Here is a 6,354-nt window from a genome sequence, read left to right on the forward strand (position 1 = left end):
CAGTGGCCTTGCTGGGAGTTAAAGACCTTTACAGCAGATGAGAATTTGGCTCAGAAGTCCCAACATTGACCTCAAGGACTTTGGGAGAATGACCTGCCACCAAACCCATATAGAACATGCCAAAACAAATAATAATTAGCCCTCTGTGCTTAATTCCACACAGCTGACCTTTTCAGAGCAAGTTTTTCACACCACCAGGATCTGACTCTAAAACCCAGTGACTCTGGGCATCCTGCAAGTGCCAGAAGGGTGATGACACCTCACAGATAAAAACAGGACACAAATGTGGAACTGGTGTCCTTTTGGGAGCTTCCAGTTTTAAACAAGCACCATCATCTAGAGCTCTGGAACTGAGGAAAAAGCATCACTTGTAGCCACTGTGGCCACCAAATGCTGCTCCAGCTCTTAGTGATGAAGAAGCAGCATTTTTTTAGCTGGGAGATTTGCAGTTATTTCTGTCCATCAAGTAAAAGATAAAGAGATGCACACACACACCTACCTGTATATATAATTTCCACATGGATTTTACTGCTGTTTCAGTCCAGCTCAAGCATCATAAGAGCTACTCAGGGGAAATGATGCCACTGCCCCATACTGTGAGCTTGTGAAAACCTTTGTTAGAGGAGAAAATTGAGCTCTACTCATACTGCTATTTTTAATGGATTTGGATCCTGACTTCTCTGCTCTGAAACTCTATTTTTAAGGAGCCACTGCAGCCCTGTCCTGTGCTGGAGGCTTCACACCAGCACTCAGGGGGGCAGGTGTGCAGAACCCCAGATGTTCCCATTCACAGTCCAGCCCATTTGCTCCGACTTTGCATCAAAATAGGATCATGCTGAGATCCCGGATTCAACTCATCAGCCTTTGCTGGAGGCAGGGGGCAGTAACTTTTTCAGACAGCTCAGGTATTTCCTCCAGATCTTGCCTGTCACATCACTGTAAACATGCCTGCTCTGGATGGGTTTTGCTGGTTAAGAAAGGGGTGTGGTGAAGGTTTAGGGTGCTTCTTGCAAGGAGGGCAGGGTCTGGTGGGTACTGCAGGAAAAAGCCAGACAAAGCAAGTGAGACTGGGGTTGTGATGTTGCCATTGTGAGGCACCAAAGTGACAGGGCAGGGGCTTACCAAAGCTCACAGGGAGAGGCTGGCAAGGGGAGGAAACGAATCCCCAGTGGTGTCTGGCCAACCCCATCACCCTACACAGCTCGGGGTCTAGAGCAGCTTCACTGCAAAGAGACAAACAGACAACAAAAATCGCTTTTTCTCTCTAAATGCTGTCACCAGCCAGCCCAGCAGAAGTAAAATAACCCTCTCGCCCAGTCTCCCCTATAGTTTATGATAAAGAGCCTTTTGTTGCAATTTAATTTGCAAACTTTCTCTTCTCTGCCATTCTCGTGTGCCACAGTTCCGGAGACTCATATAAGTATTTTTACAAGAAATGCTTTCAGACAAATAAGTCTGGGGAGGTTTGTAATTTCTATTACCTCATGGTGACTCCATTGATAGACAGCAGCACACCTTGGGAGAATTAGAGAGCATAAAGTAATGGAGGTTTTTGTCCTCTCAAGACAGAGCTGCGAGTGCTGCCTGGCTCGCAGCCAACACCACCAATTACCAACCTGGAGCAGGAGACAGGTCCTAGCGCTGAAAAATTACATTTTTCCAGCAGGCCTGGTAATGATGGAGCTGTGCTGTGAGCTGCCATTTCCTCCTGGGCCTGTTAGGCAGCCAGGACTGTGCAGGTTTTGGGCCACCTCAATGTTTAGGGATAGTTGTTGTCCTTTGGGGGGAAAAGGATGGAGTTTGTGTTGCTTCCTCTTGTCTTTGCTGCCACTCACAACTCTTCCCTCGGCTTATTTTTACAGAAGCCCTTTCTGCCAGGAGACAGAACAGTCGAGCATAAAGAAGCAATTTCGGAGGCACTGTCATTGGCAATTATGCTTGAAAGCCAGAGATTTAATTATTGTGTGAGAGCGATACCCTTGAAAGAGAAATTGCAGCGGTCCCATCACTTGAGACGTTTCAGCGCTAAAACAGACGACTCACGAAATGTCAAGGAGCGAAAAACACAGCACTCCTGTGCTTCCCACCTCCAAACCCTGGTGTGAGGCTTTCTGATGGCACCAAAGTTAACTGTGAGCTGGGTTAATTGAGGACACAGGTGCCCCACTTGAATCCAGCTGTCTGCATAACGTGGGGTTTTGTCGTATTTATTTTCCTTGCTCACCAACCATCGCTGGCGAGTGGCTGAAGAGATGCAGCACTTTCACAATTCCCATTTCATGCCTGCATTTTAAATTAACACTTATTCGCTCAAGGTGATGTTTTCTGTGTGTTTATTGGGAATCTAACAATTCTATCAGCTCAAACAGGTCACATTCTGCATCTCTCTCAGGCTGACAGGGCACCTGTAGGTGTAGGAGAGCACTGAATTACCCTGTCCGCATCTCTACCAAGGACTGACAGCATGAATAAAGCACATTTTGGTAAATGCATAAATAATTACCCAGCAGGTCTATAACAGCACAGCACACAGGGCTTTAAATCCTATAGATGTGACTCTCTTAGAGAGCATCAGCTCAAAACAGGAGAAACTTTGCAGAAGATGGTGGGGTTGTGTTGGTCTAAAATCAACGAGGAGCAGGGTCAGGAGGCAAGCTGGGGACACAGGGGTGATGCTGGACATCTGACTGCTGGGTTGGTTTAGCCACGATTTCTTTTCCCATGTCCTTGTGTTGTCACTCTGAGATGTGTTGTTACAGTACCCAGCAACACAACCACAGCCAGATACAGCTGATAAGCTTCTTTAGAACTGCAGTAGGGATGTGACATAAAACTAGGAAAAAAATTCCTGTCTCCAAGCCCAGATACTCCTCCTGTATCCATCCTTAAGCACCAAGAGGCTTTTAAATGCAGGAAAGGCGCTTCTCCCGCTGCAGGGAAAGCACAAAACCAGCAGCGAGGAGCTTGATATCCCGGGCTTGTCCAGCTCACACCTCTTATCTCACCGCTCTTGTATCACACCAAATCCTCCCCCGGTCCTTTCCCGCTGGGCTCCCCGCTCCCTGCGCTTGTCCTGCGGCCGCTGCTCCGTGCCAGGGCACTTATCCCTGCCTCGGCCGGTCAGCAGGGAATTTCCTCCTGCTGGAGCAGAGCTCGTGTGGCGCCCAGCCAGGGAAACCAGCTCCAGGCCTCTGTGCCAGCAACCCTTGCCAAAGCAGAGAGGGCTTTCCTGGGCGCAGGGGCTGCGAGCTGTTCCGCAGGGAAAGGAGGATGCTCCTTGAGAGCTGAAAAAAAAAACGAGTTAAAAACCTCACCAATCTAGCTCAGGGTAAAGAGAAACTGATTTTTTTTTATTTTTTTTTTCCCCCCTCTCTCCCCTTCTCATGAATTAATTTGTTGGAGGAATGAGGCTCAGAAAAGAAACAACAAAATACATGTTGAGTCAAACTGAGATATTTCTTTTAACCTATTTCTTTCAACACAGGAAAGCATCTTAGATTGGTTGAGGGCTATTTATCCTCCTGTGTAAGCTTCCAGTTATTGAAGTAGTAGTGCTTTTAGGTTTATTTAAAAAAAAATATATATATAAAAATTGCCACTTGAAAAATAAGTTTTGTTTCAGCTCCCCCTTCTCTTTCACACACACACAGCTATGGGCAGCGTGGAGGCAGAATTGTTCATCACCTGACTGAATCACTAAATAATTTCTGCCCTGTGTGGGACTCTTATCTCATAGTGGCTTTATTTCATTAAAACTATTAGCAGCCAAAGAGAAAATGGGTAACCTGGGGGTTGCTGGCAGCCTTTCCGTCTGTTTTCCAGGATATTCCTTTTTCCCCATACCCTGGTTTTCATGCCAAACTCAGCTCGGGGAGGGCAGCAAGTGACCCCCACTTCATCCCACAGACACAGTGTAGAGGCAGATGACATTATACCCTGATCTAGTCCCTGGAAGCTCTCTGGATCCCTGGGGGCTGTGTGGTGACACCTCCCTGGCGCCAGGACCCGTTCTGGGCTGAGCCCAGGGCGATCGCGGGGCTGGTGAGGAGGGTGTAGCCTGTGAGGCAGAGGAAGTGAGGAGCCGGTGTACAACCTGAACTTGGCTACCCTCGACCCAAACCCCGAAGAGGAAAGCCTGCATGCATGACATCTTCCTGTTAGGAAATATTAATCATGGCCATGTCCAAACATGGTAAGTGAAACCTCAGGGAAACCGCTCCTCTGGCCATGGAGGGCTGTGCGCTGGTATATTCAGGAAGGCCCTTGTGCCTCAAAGACAGGACCCACCCATCATCAGGGCACCACCTCGATTTATGGATTGACTCCCTGATATTTGAGGCAAAATCTCAGCTCATGCCCCCTGTGCCTCTGTACCCAGCTGTTGTTTCATGGGCTCAGGAGAGAGGCATGGGGTGAGCCAGGTAGAGGGGTGAAACACGAGGAGAGGAGAGGAATCAACCAGCAGGAAAATCAGCTTGAGGGTGTCCTCAGCTCACCCTCGCCCTTGCAATGGTGTTGTTGGGGTGACCAGTAGGGATGTCATGCCCATGCCCACAGGAATCACTGACACACACCAGGGCAAGACCAGAAGCTAAAATCCTGATGGCACCACTTCCTGTGAGACACCTGTATTACAAAAACAAACAAACAAACAACAACAACAAAAAACTAGGAAATAAAAAAAGAAAAAAAAAGAAACCATGAGAGGCATCCCAAGAGTTTTACAAGTAAAATTATGTTCCTGGAAAGAAGTGTCAGCACTCTGGCTTGCAGCACTGTGTGGGAAGCCTCTTGGAGCTAAGGAGCCCACAATGGAGCAAAGGAATAATCCCACACACCCCAATCCAGCTCCCTCCACCTTCTTAGGAAAGGCAAATCCAACCTGACTCCCAGGTCTGGATCACAACCACCAGGGGCCAAAACCCTTTTTGGGGCTAATTCTTGCTTGTGGGCCAAGCCCCTGGACCTCAACCCAGTGTGGAGGCCAAGCTTCTCCTGTGGAACTCGAACGTATTATAGGGCTCAAATTCTTTTGTGGGGGCCACATCCTGCTTGTGGATCCCTAATACCTGTGGGACCAATCATCCTGTGAGGCTCAAATTTGTTCCAGGCTCCAAGTCTTTCTCATGGGTCCCAAATTACCTGTGGTGTGTGTTCTGGGATCCAAACCTTGCCTGTGGATCCCCATTCATCTGTGGGGTCCAAACAGTTCCCAGGGGTCAAGTCTGCCTGTGGGTCCCAAACCATTGTGGGGTTCAAAGCTCCTGTGATGCCCAAATCTCTTTCGGGGTCAAGCTTTGCTTTTGAGTCCCCAGCCCCTTGTGGGATCCAAGCCCTTTGAAACAACTGCATCTGTTCTGGGGTCCAAGTTGTGCCTGTGGGTCCCAAATCCCAGGCAGAGATCCAAGCCATCTGTGGGGTCCAAATCCCTTTCAGAGCCCAAGCCTACTTGTGGGTCCCAAGCTCCCTGTGGGACTCAAATCTGTTTAGAGTCCAACCCTTGTGTGGGTTGCCAAGCCTTTGCATGGCTCAAACTCCCTGAGGGACCCAAATGTGTGTAAGGGTCCAGGCTTTGCCTGTAGGTGCCCAATCCTTCAGCCCTTGTAGCACCCAAACCTTTTTTGGGGTTCATACCTGCTTCAGATTCCCAAGCCCCTGTGGCATTTAAATACATTCTGGAGTTCAAGTTGTGCCCATGGGTCCCAAATCCCAAACTTTTGCAGGGACCCAAACCCTCAGAAAGGTCAAAATCCCTTTTGGGTTCCAATCCTGCTTGCGGGTCCCCAACCCCCTGTGGTGCCTGAATCTGTTTTGGGGTCCAACCTTTGACATGCAGGTGTCCAGCTCTTTGCAAGACCCAAAGCCCCTGTGGTACCCAAATTTGTTTTGGGGTCCAAGTTTTCCCTGTGTATTCACAACACTTTGTGAGCTCTGACATCCTTAAAGCCGCCAACATCCTCTTGCTTTGGGGTCCCCATGTGTTTTGGGGCCCATGCTGTGGCTGTGGTTCCCCATCTCCTTGAGGGACACAGCTTCCCCGTGGGACTCAAATCCATTTTGGGGTTCCCAGCACCCCATGACCACTTGTGGGTCCAAGCAGTACCCATGGCTTCCCAAGCCCTTGTAGTATAGATACCCCTCATTGGAACTTAAATCCTTTTGGGGTCCCCAGGCCTCTGTGCTACTCAGACCCACTTTGGGGTCGAGCTTGTCCCTGTGGCTCCTCAACCTCTCACGGGACACAGCTCCACGGCAGGACCCGTAGGGGTGAGGAGGGATGCGGGGGGATGCGGAGCCGTGCGGAGCGGTGCGGAGGGATGCGGGGCGGTTCGGAACGATGAGGGGGATGCGGGG

This window comes from Parus major, chromosome 2, assembly GCF_001522545.3.
Source record: "Parus major isolate Abel chromosome 2, Parus_major1.1, whole genome shotgun sequence".
In the NCBI taxonomy this organism is placed as follows: domain Eukaryota; kingdom Metazoa; phylum Chordata; class Aves; order Passeriformes; family Paridae; genus Parus; species Parus major.